The sequence below is a fragment of the Arvicola amphibius genome, chromosome 11 (genome assembly GCF_903992535.2).
Source record: "Arvicola amphibius chromosome 11, mArvAmp1.2, whole genome shotgun sequence".
Classification (NCBI taxonomy): Eukaryota; Metazoa; Chordata; class Mammalia; order Rodentia; family Cricetidae; genus Arvicola; species Arvicola amphibius.
This window is the reverse complement of record NC_052057.2, coordinates 76,982,240-77,001,232: the sequence shown is the minus strand read 5'-3', so window position 1 is coordinate 77,001,232 and position 18,993 is coordinate 76,982,240. Positions and strand designations below refer to the sequence as shown.

Here is an 18,993-nt window from a genome sequence, read left to right as displayed (position 1 = left end):
TTCTATAAATGAACTCTTCACCAAAGTGTCTTATAATGGAAATAATGAAATATATGAATCATTAGAAAGAGGGGAAATAGCAGGGCATGAATTTCCTTTTGGAATGAAACTACAAAAATAAGAAAGTTTTTCTTGAGTAATAAATCCGAGAACTATCTTTCCAATATAGAGAGTAAATCCAACAGAAAGAATATTTTTACTCTTGGAAATTAATGAAACACAAGCTATATACTCTAGAATTATGCATTTTTGAACTATTTTTTTATATTTTCATTGAAGTATTGTTACATTATGAACAGGGCACTGAACAACAGATTAAAATCACAGATGATTAGTGTTCTTTCATATTCTTTTCAGGTCACACACTGATCTAGCAGCCATGTATATTTTCTGATTTCTCAGGCATGATTAACAAATATTCCTTGATGATAAACTCTCCAATTATTCCATAACAAAATTATAAACATTAGAAAACAATCACTCTTAAATATAATGCTGAACTCGGGTAAGATACCTATATTAAATATTTCAACCACAATATACAATTTCCTGTGCTTGGTGAAATATTTAAAATAAATATCAAGTATTAGGTGACTTGTTATTTCCAATTTATTTGAGAGATACAAATTATGTTACAATTAATTACACATGCTGTATTAAGACAATCCATGTAAAGGCTCAGTACTACAGGGGTCTCCATAAGTAATTTCATTTTGCAATATAAAGAGCATTGTTAATGTTCAAAATATATATATATATTCTTTGATTTTTATTACTTATTGAAAGGCAGAATTCAGATGCCAGGAATGGATTTCTTTTTAAATAGTTGATGTCTTCTAGAAGAGGATGTGATTAAGTAGAATATGCTAGTTGCAATAAGACGGCAAAAGAACTGGAAATTTCTTTTCTGTTCACTTTCTTCTGACAGCTCTAACCTGTTTGGTTTGGGATTTAGAAATGGAAAGAACAAGTTTCTGACCACAGAACTGAACAGTCACCCTGGTTACGTTGTTAAGTCCAGTATTGAAATGGAACACATGTCAGAGACAGGCACATATTTCAGGGTAGGCATTTTGTACAGCTTATTTTAATTGATAGTTCAGCTTTGGGCACCTGCACAGATGCTTTAAAAGTGAAAGGAATTACGGGGTGCTTGGAAGTTCTGTAACAAGAGATGTAGAAAGAAGAATGGCTTTCTCTGATATTACAAGATGGTTCTGAGAGTCTCTTATTATATGAAATCATCATTTGTATGCCTTCATTTATTTAGAAAATATTTGTCAATAGAACATCATTAGCAAATACCGTGATAAGCAATAGAATTTTGCTTATGGAGACTATAGTTTTTCAGTAAGATCTCATTGCTACGCATTTGGAGCCCCAAGTAGAAGTCTCTAAAGTCATCTATTTCATTTTTTAAATAAGCTTCTGCAAGTTTCTGAGGATAGTAGTAAGGCTTCTAAATAATAAAAATGAAAGCCTCAGATGAGTGTCACAGACCTGTCGCTCAAGCTTCATCATATTTTGCTAGGTGAGTGACGCAGCTTTCCTCTACTCAGTAGTTACAGAACAAGTAAGGACACAGCAGGAAAACAGCCATCTGTAAGTAAAAAGAGAGGGCTCTTGTGAAGCCAGACTCGCCAGCACCTTGATCTTAGAGTCTTAGCTTACAGAACTATGGGAGAATAAATCTGTGTTCAAACACCCAGTCCGTGAAGGTTTATCATGGCAGCTCTAGCAAAATAGGAGGAAACACAGTGACCAGGTTCCCGCAATCATAAGTTGCGATAAAATTTATGCCATCTTATACTCTGAGTTTCAAAGTAAAAAACAAATGAAATACACAATGAAAAAAGAGAAAATCATTTACTGTATGACAAAATGATAAATGTTATGGAAAAAGTTGAGTAGAGTTAGAGGCTGGGCAGGACTTTGAACAGTAGGGTGGGAGGACAGTGGGGAAATCCTCCTTAAGAAGGTGCCTGTGATTGAGCACTGGAGATGTGGAAGTCAGTCTGAAGTAGAAAAGGAAAACATTTCAGAGAGAAGAAACCTTCAAAGGTTTTCACAAGGGACAGACTTAGATTTCTGAGCACAGAGTGACAAGCCAAGGAGATAGTCTGGAAAGTGGCAACATCAGAGGAGACCAAGGCAGAATAGGCAACCTTCTGGGAAAGTTTGGAAACCAAGATAAAATCTCAGGAGTGGTAAAGTTGCCATTTACTTTCTCTGTCATGGAAATTTCTTTCTTAGTATAGGTGTGTCTTGTATCTGAAACCAGTACCTATCTGCTCCAAGTTTGATTCTTTTTTTAATAGAGCACAACATCCTTGAATGGTCCATCCATGCACCATCTAGGTTCCACTCCCAGTTTTGAAGGTTTTCTCCTATAACCATCTTCTCTATCAAGCACATGATAAATTACTTTATTATGGTGAGAAAATTAATGTTTCCTTATCAGATCTAGCCCCTATTCCGTGCTGTAGAGTAAAACTAAGGATCGTAAGAGGAGTCTAGCTAGCTCTGATATTGCTTGAGGAAGACCACAGAATAAGGAAGGCTATAGACAAATAGACTGCTAAGTGATGGAGGAGAGTTATCTGTCTATGTTTCTTTCATTGGTTAATTAATAAAGAAAACTGCCTTGGCCCTTTAAGAGACAGAAAATTAGGTAGGTGGAGTAGACAGAACAGAATTGTGGGAACAAGGAAGTAGAGTGGGGGAGACGCTTCAGGCAGTCACCATAGGGAGTCTCCATGCTGCTCCTCTCTGAGATGGATGCAGGTTAAGATCTCTCCTGGTAAGCCACACCTCGTGGTGCTACCCAGATTACTAAATATGGGTTAAAGGAAGATGTAAGAATTAACCAATAAGAGGCTGAAACTATGGGCCAGGCAGTGTTTAAAAGAATACAGTTTCCGTGTAATTATTTTGGGTAAAGCTAGCCGGGTGGCGGGACACAGCCCGCCGCTTCACACTACAGCTAAGTCTTAAGGGAGAGCTGGCAGGCTGAAGGTGAACTACAGTTCTATTTATGGTAGAAATGAAGAGTGGGGTAACCAAGCAAAAGAAATAATCTGAACAAAGAGGCATGAAAGTAATAGAAGTTAGTTGGAATCTGTTTTTTGAACAGTCAGATGTTCATTGACATTTCATCACAGAATAAACATTCCAATAGACTCAGTGAAATGTTATTAAAATACAATTGGATTTTATTTCTTAAAGAATTTGTCTTAGACTCTTATGGATTTGAGTACTACAGTGGTTTCTTCTCAAATTGCTTGGATCAAATGCCTACCATGAAGTGACTCAATGAGAAAATGTTTATTTTGACTCATGAGTCAGGATATAAAATTCACAATAGGAGGGAAGCATAGCAGGAAGAACGTGCGGTGGCTGGTCAGTAACACCCATGCTCAGTAAGCAGACATTGAGGAATGTTAGGAATCAGCTAACCTTCTCCTCTTCCTTATTTGCTCTGCTTTTCTAGTTCATGGCATGATACTACTCACATCCAAAGAGGTCTTCCCACTCAGTTAATTCTATCAAGAAATGCTCTCTCAGGTATACTCTGTTTCTCCTAGGTAACCTGAAATCAAGTTACAGTGATAATAAAGAATAACCATCATATATATAGTGAAAAATTCTTTAAATTAATTGATTATTTTCACCTTCGTTGAATTATCCTCACTCTTACATCTTGGGTTAGATGTTAGTCACTTCATTTTTGTTTTGTTGGAAAAAAACACACATAAATACCATTACCTATTTAAACTAACTTATCTGGATGGTTTGCTCAATGGGAAAAAAACAATACATAATGATAAGTCAGTGAACTGCGCATTATTTTTATAGTGGTGATCCCATAAAATGTTAACATGTTTAAAATATTTTATGTTATCAAAACATATCAGCTAAGTTTATTAGCACATCTTAGCTGGGGTGGCACCATAAGGCGTCACTGAGGGTCTTGTGATGACAAGGACAGAAGCAAACCTTTTGTACTCCCAGCACATTAGAAGTACAGCATATGGAACACTTGCCATCATAACAATATTTAAGTTGCTGTTTCCTGTACTCACTGCATTGTTCTTTGTGTTTGTAAAGTGTCCCCCTACAGATAAAAACATACTCATAGAGAACGTACTGTGCCTAAAGCCTGAGACGTTTCATATATTTCACTCGTATCTCTTATTTTTGATCATACTAAGAGGCCACATGGAGCCATTGACCTAGAGAAAGATTGACGTAAGCGCACTTCATATTTGCACAAAAAATTGTCTAAGTGCACCTTTCTCAGAATGAACCCACATAACTAAGACATAACTTGACCCTATACTCACACATACATAATTTCTATAAGTAAACGCAGAATTGTAGATAGCTGTTGTTCAAATGGGAATATGCTTCTCAAGTCAGACAATACCTTTTCATCATCCACTCTTACTTCATCGTATTATTACAGAATGCAGAGGTGGGCAGTAAGAAAGCAGTTGTGCTTTAGAATCCCATGGAGTCAGTTTTAGCAGCCCCCTGCTCTAGCCTGTTTTGAAAGAAAATGTAATGATTGCCCATCCAAAGCCTGTATAACTCAACATCATTACCCATTCATTTGACATGACCTTGAATAGGTTGCCATAGCTCTTCATAGATATTTTCTCACCTCTGAAGTAATGATCATAATGGTTGTTATTTTTAGTCAATTTTCTATAGACCGTACATTCTGATACCCCAATATCTTCACCTCTTCAACTTGACCTTGCTAATACTCTCAAAGAGAGGTGTAATCCCTTTGAATCTGATTGGCCCAGTGACATCAGACAAAAACAAAAAAGGTAGTAGCACAATTATTTTTTAAGGATTTATGTCTCTGGTTTGAAATTTTAGACAGATTGTTATTATTTAGCACTGTGCATAAAACTGGCTTGGATGATTAAATAAACTAATACAGGTCTGGCAAGTAAGCACAGTGGGTTAATGCACTTGCTGCCAAGTGTGATAATATGAATTCCATCCTTGAAACTCAAATGCTCAATGAAAAGAACCATAGTGGTATAAACATTGTAGGAATAAACAACCACTGTCCGATTGTATTCAAGACATCATTCAGAATCCACGCCTGGCACTGTTTGGGTGGCCAATAACTTGAGACTAGATAGGCCACGACCCTAGGGGAAAACAAAGCACTACTGCTCTGCTAGAGGAACATAGATATAAAATGACTCCTAATGTGATGTGGGAGTCCCCTCTGTATGCTGTGAATACCATTGGTTAATAATAAAGCTGTTTTGGGCTTATTGCAGCACAGAATAGGGCAAAGCAGGAATTCCAAACAAATAAAGCAGGAGGGAGAAACCACAAAACCACAAAATTGAAAACATTCAAATACAAGCTAAAGACCCATAAGAAAAAAATAAACATTGCTTACCTAGTCAAGAGTCCAGTCAACTGAGTTTTCATTGATTAGCACATTATGCTTTTGTTTGGACAGTTGAAGATCAGCCAGGCCAGGCTCCCAGATCACAATAGCCTGTTTCACCGTTACTACTTCCCAAAGCCTTGAGCAGTTACTCCATTCATGAGCGCATGAATCTCTGACACTGATCACTACTACAATTTATCTCCTATGAATTAAGCCTTCTTTTTAGCCTGTCCATATCATATCAAACTTGTACTATTTTATTATTTTTCATTAACATTATATTTTGAGTAAGAACAAAGTTGGAAGAGATGGATATGTATAACGCCTCAGTAAAAATTTTCTTGCCTTTCATTGTAGGGCAATCATTTTAAGTTCAGAGAGAGCTATGCTACAACAAAAAACAGTGTGAGTATTTCCAACTGTGAAGACACATGTATGTGTGTAGATGCCCACACAAACACATACAAATCTGAAGGATCAAGAGCCTACTCGTGAAGACAACAGGCTGGTTCCTTTCCATAGTTCTGATGATCTGGTGCTGCTCTGTAGGAAACTGGGCTCCATGACAGGACAACATATAAACAAAATAGAAAGAAAAGAAATGGAGTCCCGTAGCTGACAAAGTGAACTGCATCTCAGGCTGAAACCACACAGCATGGAAGTTTACCCAGTAATATATACCCAGTTTTATTTGTATAAGAAGCACAAAAGGCCACTGGATCTTGGCGCCAGACATGGCAAGCTGGGTGAAGAGTTTGTTTGCCTCCGTCCGGGTGATTCCTTCAGGGAGGTCCGTCACCTCCAGCACCCTTGCCAGCACAACATCTGCTGTGCCCAAGTCAGTGGAGGCGGACTTGAGCGCTTGCCTCTTGCCTCAGTTTCTGTGCTTCAGTCCGCTCTGTCCCTGGTGCACCATCTAAGTTGACTGGCCATGGAGCAAGGGAGGGCAGATGGACAGACTGTAAGGAATGGCTGACCCAATAGGGAATAGCGCCCATCACCCTGTGCAGGACCCCCAGGCCGTGGGAATGGCGTGAGGACAGGCAGGGGACCAAGTCCAGTGCAGACGTTGCTGAGGCTGGTGACAGGAGAGGGTGCTGGAGACTGGGTAGGAGATGTGGCGGGGCTGTTGCCCAATTGTGCGTTGGCCTGGGGATTACCTTCAGGACTATACAGGTCCCCAGGCTTCTGACCTCGCTGGTCCACACTGTAATATTTGCAGTGACTCCACTGGACCGCAGATGGATTCTGGGGAGTCTGGGGCCCATTAGGGACATTCAGTTGCATGAGCACCATACCTGGTCCAGAAGGTGACACTCCTGAGTACTGCTGTGGCATCTGTGGCGGGCTGCAGGGAGAGGACGACTGAGGCATCTGGTACTGCTCAGAGCCAGGAGGCTGCAGAAACCCCACAGAAGGGCTGCTACCGTTCTGCTGAGCTGCTGGGATCATGCTGTAGTACACGGACACACCCCCTGCTGGGAGGCCTCCTTGCACAGACTGTCTGGCAGGGACCAGCATGGGCTGCTGGAAAGGTGGCTGGACCACATTTTGTGAGTCACTGCCCACTGGAACTTGGTAGGAAGGCAGTGGAGTGTACTGAACCACAAGGCCTTGCATCTGGCCTCCCATGCTGCTTCTCTGGTTGCTGAGTAGGCCCTGGTTCTGAGGCTGCTGGACCCCAAGCATGCCTTGGTAAGCTGTCTGCTGCTGGTTAGGCATCATGGGCTGTAAACCAGGCTGCTGGGATGGCTGAGGCAGCTGTTGACCACGCTGGGGGCTTTAGGCCACCGGGTGAGAGAGAGGTGGATATTGCTGGTTGGAATTAGGATACTGTCCAGGGGGGTAGTAAGAAACCTGGATCTGCTGTGGGGGCTGCATGTAGCCTTGGGGTGGCAGGGGCTGCCTGGTGCAGGACGGGGAGACAACAGTGGGACTGCAGAGAATGGCCGCCACTCGGCCCTCGCTGCCTTTTACACTATAGTGGCTGTATTTCCCAGCCCACTGGCCGCCCAGAATGCCTCCCTTCGCCTCAACAACTCTGTGAGTCACTTCAAACTTCGAGTGGCCAAAAAGAACTACGACCTGAGGATCCTGGAGCGAGCTAGCTCCCAATAAATGGAAGATGGGAGGGACTGGCACGGTAGGAGTGGGGGTCAAGCAGAGGGAGCCCAGGCAGACCGACTGGGCCAGAGCCTGCCACCTTACGGCTGAAGAGAAGCAGACAGATTCTCACATCGGCATGGGACTCCTTTCCACTTCCTTGCCATGGGTCCCTCTTTTCCCTGTTGGTTCCTTCTGTTTTCCTCTCCTTCCCATCCTCTGCTACCATTTTTTTTTTATCTCTTCTCCCACCATGGAATTGATTTCATCCATATTTTTTGGTCAAGTAGAATTGAGAGGGTCCCACACTCTCCTCTTCTCCGTTTCCTCACCGTCCCAGTCCCCTTTCCTTTCTGGTCTTCATGAATATATTTATATGGACAGAATTAAGAAAAGTACATTGATTTCCCCATTCTTTCACTTCCCCCATCTTGTCTCCCCCAAACCCACAGAGTTAAAACTTGGGACCCCCACCCCAGAACACTGTATATTGTTTGTCTTAGGTTTGTGCCACCGTAACAGACACAGTATTCAATTGCACATACAGGTGTTTGCTGGGTGTGTTCACTGCACATTTTATTTAATCTGGTTTTTGTTTGTTCGGGGAGTTGCTGGGGAGGGAGGTTGATTTTGTTTATAAATATTAAAAAAAAAACAAAAAAAAGAAGCACAAAAAATTCTATCAAACTACAGTTTTACTGGAAAATTTATGTTCTGAGATGGAGAATACTGGTCATTGCTACATTTGAAATAAAAAATTTTACTCTTCCAAACAAAGAGAAAATCCTACAGTTATTTCCCCTTTAAAACCATAAAGCATTTCCATAAATAAAAGATAGTCTTGAATTTCTCAGTTCTGAAGCATTTTCACAAAGTTTTATCTTTTGTCAGAGGTAAGTCTTCCCTCCCCCATATTGTTGTAATTTGAGCCTACTAAACATTAAGCAGACATAAATTATGTACAAGCCTAAAAAAAAAAATCTTTGATTAACAAGCCACGGAATTGCAGGTATTAAAATTGCCCCCCAGAGGGAGCCCATACCGTTTCATGAATGCATTAGCCATCTTCTTTGAATTACAAAGAAAAATTAATTAAAAAGATATGTTTATATGTAATGTGTGTCCCCCTGAGTTAATTCTAAAAGTCCCATATATGCAGAGTCTAATAAAAATGAAATTATGTTAGCTGCATATTTTGCTTAAGCAATATGAGGCAAAGGATGAAGGAGAGTACTACTTAGCATTTTGTTCATGGGAGTTTCCTTAGTGCCCCAACAGTTCGGAATGACTGTGGTACGCTGTGCCCACTGGAGAGTTCTGGATAACTGAAATTCTTGTTTTGTCATCAGTACTTCAGAAAAGAAATGGTGAGCCAATGAGGTTAGTGTGAGTTGGGAGCCTGACCTGGCTGACCTTCAGCTCGCCAACCCAAAGCACACCATGCTAATCAATGAAAGCTCAGTTGACTGGATTCTTGACTAGACAAGCAATAATTGTTCCTGGAGTATGGCACCCAGTTTGGATGCCACATTGATTTCTACTTGTCAGCCAAGCCACAGCTAGCTTACAAAGCTGTGATTTGAAACTGCTGTGAGCAGCTCTGCTTCCATTCTAGCTGCAAGATTATGGGTTATTTTAGTCATGTCCACAGAGGTCCTGCAGAGCTGGGGGGATAGGAGAATTCAGCAGGCTCGGTTACCAAGGATTCATATAGATGCTGGGAAATGCAGGCAGCCCTGAGGAGTGTTGGTTATTTTATCAAGCCAGCCTCAGGCAGAGTATTCCTGCCTGTCTGATATTTCAGATGGCATGACCCTCATATCTCTAGATATGTAAAAGTGTAGAGACAAAAGTATTCTGACATCCAACCCTTTCTCACATTTTGTTTATTCCATAGATACTTCATTTTATTAGCTTTTATGCTGTTTTTGTCTCTCCCTCTGCTTTTCTTCCTCCTTTGGTTACCATGGAAACAATTTCCTTGGTAGGGGAGGAGCCTAATGGCACTAGGAGTGTGGAGTAAAGTCAATTTATATGGCGGTTTGTGAAATATTGAGAGTTTGTAATGGTTGTTATTGCCACATATGGTAAATCAATCTCTCTCTAAAGCAAATTTCTAAATATTGATATGAGTTCAGGAGTGATAGATTTATAGAGAACCATGCATTTCAGCAACTTGCTTGGCAGCCTTGAAGATCTCTGTTTTGCTTGTTTGGATAGAAAATAAAGTTTGAAAGAGAAAAATGCATTATATTTTAAATGGTCTATTTTAAGCTAGCCAAATTATCAACTAATCACTAAAGTATATAATTGTTTTAATAATGCAACCTAAGAGGCTCTGTTTTATCACTTAGTTTATATAGATTTATTCATGCATAGTTCTTTATGCATAGCTTATACATAGCTCAGTTGCTATGCCATCTTCATTCTTGGTACCATCATTCCCATTTTAAATCAACTAGTAACTGCACTAATCTAGAACACGCAGGCTTTAAACACTTGTCACAATACGTGTGCTTCACACAATCATCAAGGTGATTACGTTTCCAGGTTTTAAAATAGCCTGTTTGTCCTTCTTGTCAGAGCCCCAATTTGTTTATTTGGTTTCACTTACTGCTCGTTCTGTTCTCTGTTTTCTCTCTAAGAGTTGTGAATGATGAGACGACAAAATATTGGGTTATTTGTGCACTGAAACAGATGCCACCTGAGTGGTGACAGGTATTTTTAAGTATAATCTGCATTCACTTAACGCTCACATTTAAAAGGTTTCAAACCTTGGACATATTCTAGTTCATTTTCCACTGAAATGAGTCACTTTTTGGATGCGGAGAGAACAGGTGTGAGAGACATGGGACAGCAAAGGTGGAACTACTGGGAAAGCGTGACTGCCTCAAATGACGCAGCCTGAGGAGCGACAGGGGATTCCCATGTCTGTCTCTGAAGGGCTACCACCACGTTACCCTGGTTTTTCCTGTGCTTCATGAGTTGATCTATGGTGGTTTCCTACTAAAACCATAATTTGGAAGCGTAATTGTTGTAAGACTAGGGAATCTTTTCATGTCTGTAGAAATGCTTAGCATAATATACACCACCTTACCACCCTGGAGAAGTAAATTTCTGCCCAGAGAATGTCTCAAGCACAGTGAAGATCACATTGTAGCCACGATGAGCCAAGGGACCTGCCTTGGTGTCCCAGATTGGTTCTTATGGAACTGGAAGATAAGTGATTTGCTTCGTCCTGAGAAGCACGAACTGTGTGAACTTCCCCAGTGCAGATGGATATCCAGCCCTGTCCTTCACATATTTTGCAATTGCTATTATAAAAACAAAAAAAAGCTACTTGCTTCATTGACTTTCACTGTGTGCCTATTTTCCGTGTTGGTGTGAGTGAATTATGTATGTTAAGAATACCTTCTATAGTTTACTCTTCACAACTGATCAGACTGAACTTGGCCTTGGGTCTTGGTTGGGCAGCCACACAACACTAAAAGTCTAGTTTGGAGACAAAGGCAAGAAATGCGTAGTTGTCTTGGGTCTATTCTCTGATAGAACACAGGTCATCAAGAAAACTCCAAGAAACCAAGGACACTCATTGAGTTATCTCCAGTGAGCCCATTGCTGGTATCTGCTGAGATCAAAGCAAAGGTACTGTTGTTTTGTGTGTTTTTACTGCTCCAATGAAGTCTGTGAAAAAGGATGTGTTCCTCAGACATATTGTTGTGATATTATGTATGTCAGAAAACAATGAAGTCAATTTAGGAGTTATGAGACCTGAAAGGTTATTGGAAGAGTGTAGGTGATTCTTCTTCTTCCTTTCTTACTTGGGATTTTCTCATTTTTTCAATTGACCAGGAAAGTTGGAAAGGCTCTAATGTCCCTATGGTGTTTTGTATGATTATTATTCGTTTTTTAGCTTTTGTTTTGATCAGAGAAAGGTGAAGATCAGAGAAAGAAATGTTCAGGAGATGACTATGGTCCAGTCTTTCAATTTTTTCAGGCTTTGGCTAAAGACCGTGGATGCAGAGACTCTCTTCCATGCCGAAGAGAGATGCTTCATTTTTAAAAGCTTTAGTTTTGGTATCTTGGTGACCTAGGTCTGCAGCATATTTTGTGTGAGCCCTCTCCCTGGGACATCTGTCAGCAATGGTTAAATGAAGCAGTGGACATTTGCCTCTTTTCTAGAGAAAGAGGGATCGAAATAGCTTTGTAATGGTTGAGAGGAGGAGCATTATATTGTTTGGGAAGGAAGTTAAAGGTGTAGATGGAGTTTAGTGGCTTGTATAGAGAAAGTTGTCTAGATTATCTACAGAAAGAATGAATCTAAGACAGGAAGCAGGCAAGTCCGGGCATGTAGAATAACAGTATTGCAGTCAGCTATGTGGATGTGGTGTTGATACCTCACAACATCCCTTCATTGTAGTGCATGGGTGTGTGGTGTGTGATTGAGGAGCAGACCTGGGACAAAATTGTCAAGCTGAGAGGGCCAGGCAGCACCTTGGTCTTCACAATGTTCTTATATTTAGATTAGGTCAGAATTTTAAATAAACATTTTAGATTTATATAGATATACACTAGTCCTAAAAAGTTTCCATATCTGTTATCCTATTTTCCTCATGATAAAACTGTACAAAACTACAGAATAACATTATAACCTAAATATCCGAATTGATAGAGTCAAAGTATTGCACACTTGTAGCACATAAGTGGATCAGGTTGTCATTTTTAGACATAATCACAACTTACCGTCTCTACTCTTTTTGTACTTGTATAACATCAATCTGTTCCCTGTTGCTATCATTTCAGTTCAAGAATGTAACATAATGAAATCATGTAGTATGTATACTCTGGCTTTTGTCTTTCAGCATAACTCTACAAAGCCCCATCAGAGTTGTCTGGTGCATTGGCAGCCATTCCCTTTTACTGTTAAGTACTAATTCTTGGTGTGTATGCACTGTAGACTCATCTTCATTTAATAATTTCCACCAAAATGTCATTTAGTCTAGTTCCTGTTTGGGGCAATTATGAATTGCTAATAAAAATAATTCACGTTTTACAAATACTCTTCTATCAGCTTTATGCAGAGGAAAATTGCTAGGTTGTACAACCTTGAGATTTTAAGGAAACTGTTAAACTATTTTCTAAATGTCTGAACCATTTTCGTTTCTAGTAGTTAAGTTAGAGTGATTCAGGTTCTTTGGTATCCCAACCATCTTCTTCTGTCTGCTATCTTATATTTTATCAGCTATGATATTATATTAATAAATGTCTGTTCACCCTAGATAAGGTATTGATGATAGATCAAAATAAGAATTCAACCAAAGTCCAACTTGGTGAACTAATTAACTTATGGGTAAGTTTGGTTGAGGGAGTAGTTCCAAGAGTATGTTACCCCATAACAGCAATCAGTAGACCCATCACTGTGTCCCACCCTACTATGTATCAAGACTTCACAGAAAGTACAATATGGAGTTCTAGTTTCAGGTAGCTTTCAACTTCCTATGTACTCTATCATTTCGTGTTTTTCAACTTCCTATATGTTATTTAATAATATCACTTGCAGCCACGAGCAGGGGCTAATGTTTGGCTGTGGGTCTTTGTATCTGCTCCCATTAGTTGTTGAATGAAGCCTCTCTGATGATGATTGAGCTCGGCTCTGATCCACAAATACAACAGACTATCATTAGAAGTCAATCCATTCACTGGTTTCTGTTTGTTTGTTTTTTGTTTTGTTTTGTTTTGTTTTTTTTGCCAGTCTTGTTTGGTTCTATCCTATATCTCAGGGCTATCCAGCCAATAGTTCCTGGCCATCCAGGCAGTGTCCGGCAGTCAGGCATAGGCTCCCTCTCATAGCCTGAGCCTCAAGCTGTTTCAGTCATTGCTTTGCCACTCCCACAAGTTCTGAGCCACCTTTCCCCCAGCAAATCTTACAGAAAGGATAGACTGTGGAACATAGGCTTTCTGGTTGGGTTGGTAGACCATTCCCACCACTGGGAATCCAGCCTGGTTAAGGAAGATAACAACTTCAAGATATATATCCTCCTTAACTAGGAATACTTGCTAGGGCCATGGTCCTAGATTTCAGGAATTTTCTACTGCACTAGGTTTCCACAAAGATTACTCTCCACAAATGGCCACCTATCAGAGTTGTAGCTCTCCAAACTTTCTACATCCCTCCCTCCCCCACCTGATCCCTTGAGTTCCCATTCCAACATATTCCCAGATCACCCACAAACTCTATTCTATTTCCCTTTCATAGGGATACCCACACATTCTCCCCTATTCCTCTACTCTTTCTTTAACTTTCTTCTTCTATTACTCTTAAAACCATGTTCACTTTTGTCCCATAAATTTGGGTATGCTGTGAAATCTCCTTTATGGAAATCTAGGAAGTCTTTTCTTTCTTTCTTTCTTTCTTTCTTTCTTTCTTTCTTTCTTTCTTTCTTTCTGGAGGTGGAGGAAGACAGAAAGACAAGCAACAAAGACAAATCCCTACAGCCATCACTCTCTTCCTTCCTCTCTCCCTCCCTCTCCCCCTCTCCTCTTTCTTTTTCTTTTCTTTCTTTCTTTCTTTCTTTCTTTCTTTCTTTCTTTCTTTCTTTCTTTCTTCATTCAATAGTCATTCAGTAGAGAGTTGTTCAGTTTCAATGAGTTTATAGGCTTTCTGTTGTTTCTGCTATATTTGAAATCAAGTTTTAATCCATGGTGGTCTGATAGGATGCATGGGGTTATTTTAATTACCTTGGTTCTGTTGATACTTGTTTTGTGATGACATATGTGGTAAATTTTGGAGAAAATTCGGTGAGGTGATGAGAAGAAGATACTGTCTTTTGTCTTTGGGTGCAATGTTCTGTAGACATCTGTTAGGGCCATTAGGTTCATAACACCTCTTAGCTCCTATATTTCTCTGTTTGGTTTTTAGTCTGGATGACTTGTCGATTTGTGAGAGTGGGTGATTGAAATCTCCCATTACCAATGCTTTCAGCTATAGTAATGTTTTATTTACAAGCATGAAAGTCCTTTACTCTGAGGCAATGTCTGTCTTTGGTGTTGAGATGTATTTCTTATATGCAGCAGCAGGATGAATCCTATTTTCACATCCATTTTGTTAGTCTGTGTCTTTTTATTGGGAAACTTAACCAATTGATATTGAGACATAACAATGGAATCAATGACCAACGGTTTCTCATTTCTGTTATTTTACTGTTGCTTTGTTGATGTGTGTGTGTGTGTGTGTGTGTGTGTGTGTTTGCTTCTTTTCTTTCTGTTTTACTGTTGTGAAATTTATTATATCCTGTGTTTTCATGGGTATGGCTTACTTCCTTAGGTTGGAATCCTTCTTCTAGCACATTGTGTAGGGCTAAATAGATATTTTTGAAATTTTATTTTATCTAGAAATATTTATCCATCTATGGTTATTGATAGTTTTGTTGAATGTAATAGTCATTTCTGCAAGACCTTTGTTCAGGCCTTTTTGGCTTTTAGATTTTCCATTGAGAACTCGAGTGTAATTCTAATAAGTCTATTTTATATGTTACCTGCTCTTTTTACTTTGCAGCTTTAAATATTCTTTCATTGTTCTGTATGTTTAGTGTTTTGTTTATTATGTGGAGAAGGTACTTTTTTCTGTTCCAGTATATTTGATATTCTGTATTCTGCTTGTACCTTTGTAGGCATTTCCTTGAATAGGTAGGAAAAAAAAATCTTATTTGATTTTAATGAAATAATTTTTGGGTCTTTGAGCTGGAAATTATTCTCCTTTTCCCATTCCTATTATCCTTAGTATTGGTCTATTCATAGTATCCCAGATTTCCTGGGTGCTTTGTGTCAGGAATTTTTTTTTTAGTTTAACATTTTTTAAACTGACATATCTATTTCTTCTATAATGTCTTCAATGCCTGAGATTTGATCTTCCATCCCTTGTATTCTGTTTTTGGGGTTCACATATATAGCTCCTGTTTGCTTAACTAGATTTTCATTTTCCAGAGTTACCTTAGTTTGTGTTCTTTACTGCTTCTATTTCCATTTGGAGGTCTTGAACAGTATTATTTCTTCAATGGTCCTAGTTTGTGTTTTCTTTAAAGAATTTACTTATTTTCCTCATTTTTATTTGTATGTCTTTTCCTCAATTTATTTAAGGGATTTATTCCTTTCTTCTTTAAGAACCTCTATCTTCTTCATAAAGTTGATTTTAAACTCCTTTTCTTATGCTTCAGTTGTGTTAGAATATTCAGGGCTTACTGTAGTAGGATAGCTGGTATTTCATGGTGACATATTGCCCTGTCTGTTGTTGACTGTATTCTTTTTTTTGTTTTGTTTTGTTTTTTTTTGTTTGTTTGTTTTTAGAGACAGGGTTTCTCTGTAGCTTTGGAGCCTGTCCTGGAACTAGCTCTTGTAGACCAGGCTGGTCTCGAACTCACAGAGATCTGCCTGCCTGCCTCTGCCTCCCGAGTGCTGGGATTAAAGGCGTGCGCCACTGCTGTTTACTGTATTCTTATGTATCTTATGCATCTAAGCATCTTGGTTTTTCTTATAGAAGCTATTGCACATTGATAGCTGTTGGGGATGGGAAAATCAGTCTTCCCCAAAGTGACTCTGTTCCTATAGGGTAGAGGGAGCAGAGGAAGGGTACACGGTTCAGAGACAGCTTTGGTGAATCCGATCAATTTTGTTGCAGAGTATATAGAACAGTTTAGCATTGGAGAGCCTGAGGATAAGTCCTAATTTGCATTAAGAGGCACTGCTGTATCATTAGGCTTCATAAGGCTTCTTTGTGGACTTATAACAAAGATCCTTATAACAAAACACAAGTAATAGTTACCATGTGTGCAGCAGGGGAGACTTCCAGCAGGAAACTGTGTCAGGGGCCACAGATAAATCTGGCCCCTAGGCTTAGAGACAGTTTTCAGATAAGGTCAGTTTTCTCAGCCCAAGGACATAATTCAGATAAAGAGCAGATAGAGACCTGGAAGTTTTGCTGGGGTGGAGGAAATCCCTTGTCACCAAGCATGGGAAAAGCTAACAGCCCCTGTTAGACAGAAGCCTATGATCAACAAGGCAGGTCCCATACCCATGGGTAGGTGGTCTGCAAAAAGCAGACTCCATGTTTTGTATGTGTGCTTTTGTTATGGTTTTTGTCTTACTGATTTTTGTTTTGTGTGTTCAGGCCTTCATTTTGCTTTGGTTTGAGAGAGAGAGGGGTGGAGACAGAGGACATACAAGTGGAGAGAGTCTAGGAAAAATTGATAGAGAGGAAATATTATGATCAAAATGTATTGTATGAAAAAGAATTTCAATACATAAATGAAAATTTAAGACCTGAACATAGATGACATCTGTAAGAGCTAAACACCTGCAATTGTTTATAAGCTGAGGTGGATATTCAGTATGCTTTCTTTAGTGTTGTTAAATCCATGAGTTTTCCTGGGTGTATTTTGCAACTTTTGTTGATATCAATGAAAACATATGAAATGTGAAATTAAAGACAAGATGTATGTGTGGATAAGAATCAAGGCATCTGTGTTCACAGACTCTGGTCTGAAGGGATAGCATAAGTACATGCTGGAAGATTATGTGTCTTCAGATGCCCCATAGTAGAACCTCAGCATTTATATACACTGGGTATTTACACCTAAATTATATACTTGTAGACGGAAAAAAGTAGACCGCTTAATTTCTGCACAATTTTTATTGATGGATTGGTATCAGGGCAGTTTTCTGGAATGTACCTTTCACATTTTGGTTCTCTACAATCTTCTAATGTCTTCTAGACTCATCAGTTCATTCAACTATGAAAAATAATTATTCATTTATAGAAAAACATACCACTGCATTAGAACCTCCATTGGTGTGTACACAATAAAAATTCAACAATTACACTACATTAAATTAAATTAGCTCCAGAAGCTGTAATTTCCCTTTAAAAAGCATAGCAGCATAATGGACATGAAAGAATGCAATGTGAAAGTCATTATTATCTCTGGTGGTTTTACTTATTTAATTTTTGATTCCCATAAGAATTAGGATGCTCTAATATGTTCTCACATGATTAAAATATTTCCTGTTAAGCACATTTATTTGGCATAGCTATCCTTTTTTATGACAGTGGATTTCTATATTAATGACTTGTCTATCTCAACTGAATCACTAAAACATAAAAGTCCCTTAGAATCACAAAATAATGTGATAACTATCAATATAAACTGATAAATGCAAGCTGCAATACAAATGGCTGACATGTGCTATTGGTTATAGATGGTTTAAAAGGTGGATATTTTATGAGTACTAGTTAAAATACTCACTTCATGTTATGAGCATCTTCCAATTAGTAACTTTTACTTCTGTCTTTCCATAGCATAAATATAGTTTACGTTCAGTTGAGTGCACACATTGTAATTAGGATGCATTTGTTCCTTTTTAGTTTGAATATATTCAGACATAATTCTTTTAGACTTGTTCTTTTACTTATCTGGACTCTTGGATTTGATGTTAAGAATCCCAGTGTAGGATGCCATCAATTCTAAGACCAAGATACTGCCAAGAAACACTGAAGTTATAATCAGAAATAATTTTTATGGTCTATGTCATTGCTCATACCAACATCTTCATTAACTTTGCCAGTTTGTTTGAATAATGAGGATAAAAATAACTTTAGTCAGCTGGACAGTGATGGTGCACAACTTTAATCCCAGCACTTGGGAAGCACAGACAGGTGGATCTCTGTGAGTTCGAGGCCAGGATGGTCTACAAGAGCTAGTTCCAGGACAGGCTCCAGACACAGAGAAACCCTGTCTTGAAAACAAACAAAAAACAAACAAACAAACAAACAAACAAAAAACTATTGTCATATAATCTGAGTCATGACACTTTTGTAAACTCAGGACATTTATCTATATTCTTTTACTCATTTAGTATTCTCAATTGTAAAGTGTGGATCATATTACTTCAAAATAACAGAGTTTTCAGATTGCAATAGATCAGCTAGCAAAACAATATTTAAATTTTTAGTTTGAAGCATTAAAAGTTAGTTTTTGATGTAAGGATTGTCACTTACCTTCTCGAAACATAATGACAACAGGAAGGATGGTTTCATGCACATCATATCTATGATGTAATGTCTAAAGGATATCTGTGGTGTCTTGTCAAGAAGTTAATCTTTTGGATATTCAACCTGAATCAGCTATTCTCACAGGTCTCCAGAAGTGAGAATCCAGCAGTCCCTTAAAGCAAGTTTTCCCTCAGTCACAAAGAATCCTGCACATCATCTAGGTCAGTAAGGAAGATTCCCTACCCCTTTGTAGTGTTTAAAACTTAAACCGTTTGAGTGAGTACATATGATATTTGTTTTTCTGGGTCTGGGTTACCTCACTCAATATGATGTTTTCTAGATCCATCCATTTGTCTGCAAATTTCAAGATGTCATTATTTTTTTTCTACTGTGTAGTACTCCATTATGTAAATGTACCACATTC

The 18,993-nt window shown here is 38.9% G+C and overlaps 1 pseudogene; it reads right to left on the bottom strand.

Annotated features, from left to right (window-relative positions):
* Positions 1–3,923: 3,923 nt before the first annotated feature.
* Positions 3,924–14,492, bottom strand: LOC119826083 (annotated as a pseudogene).
* Between the last annotated feature and the right edge of the window lie 4,501 nt (positions 14,493–18,993).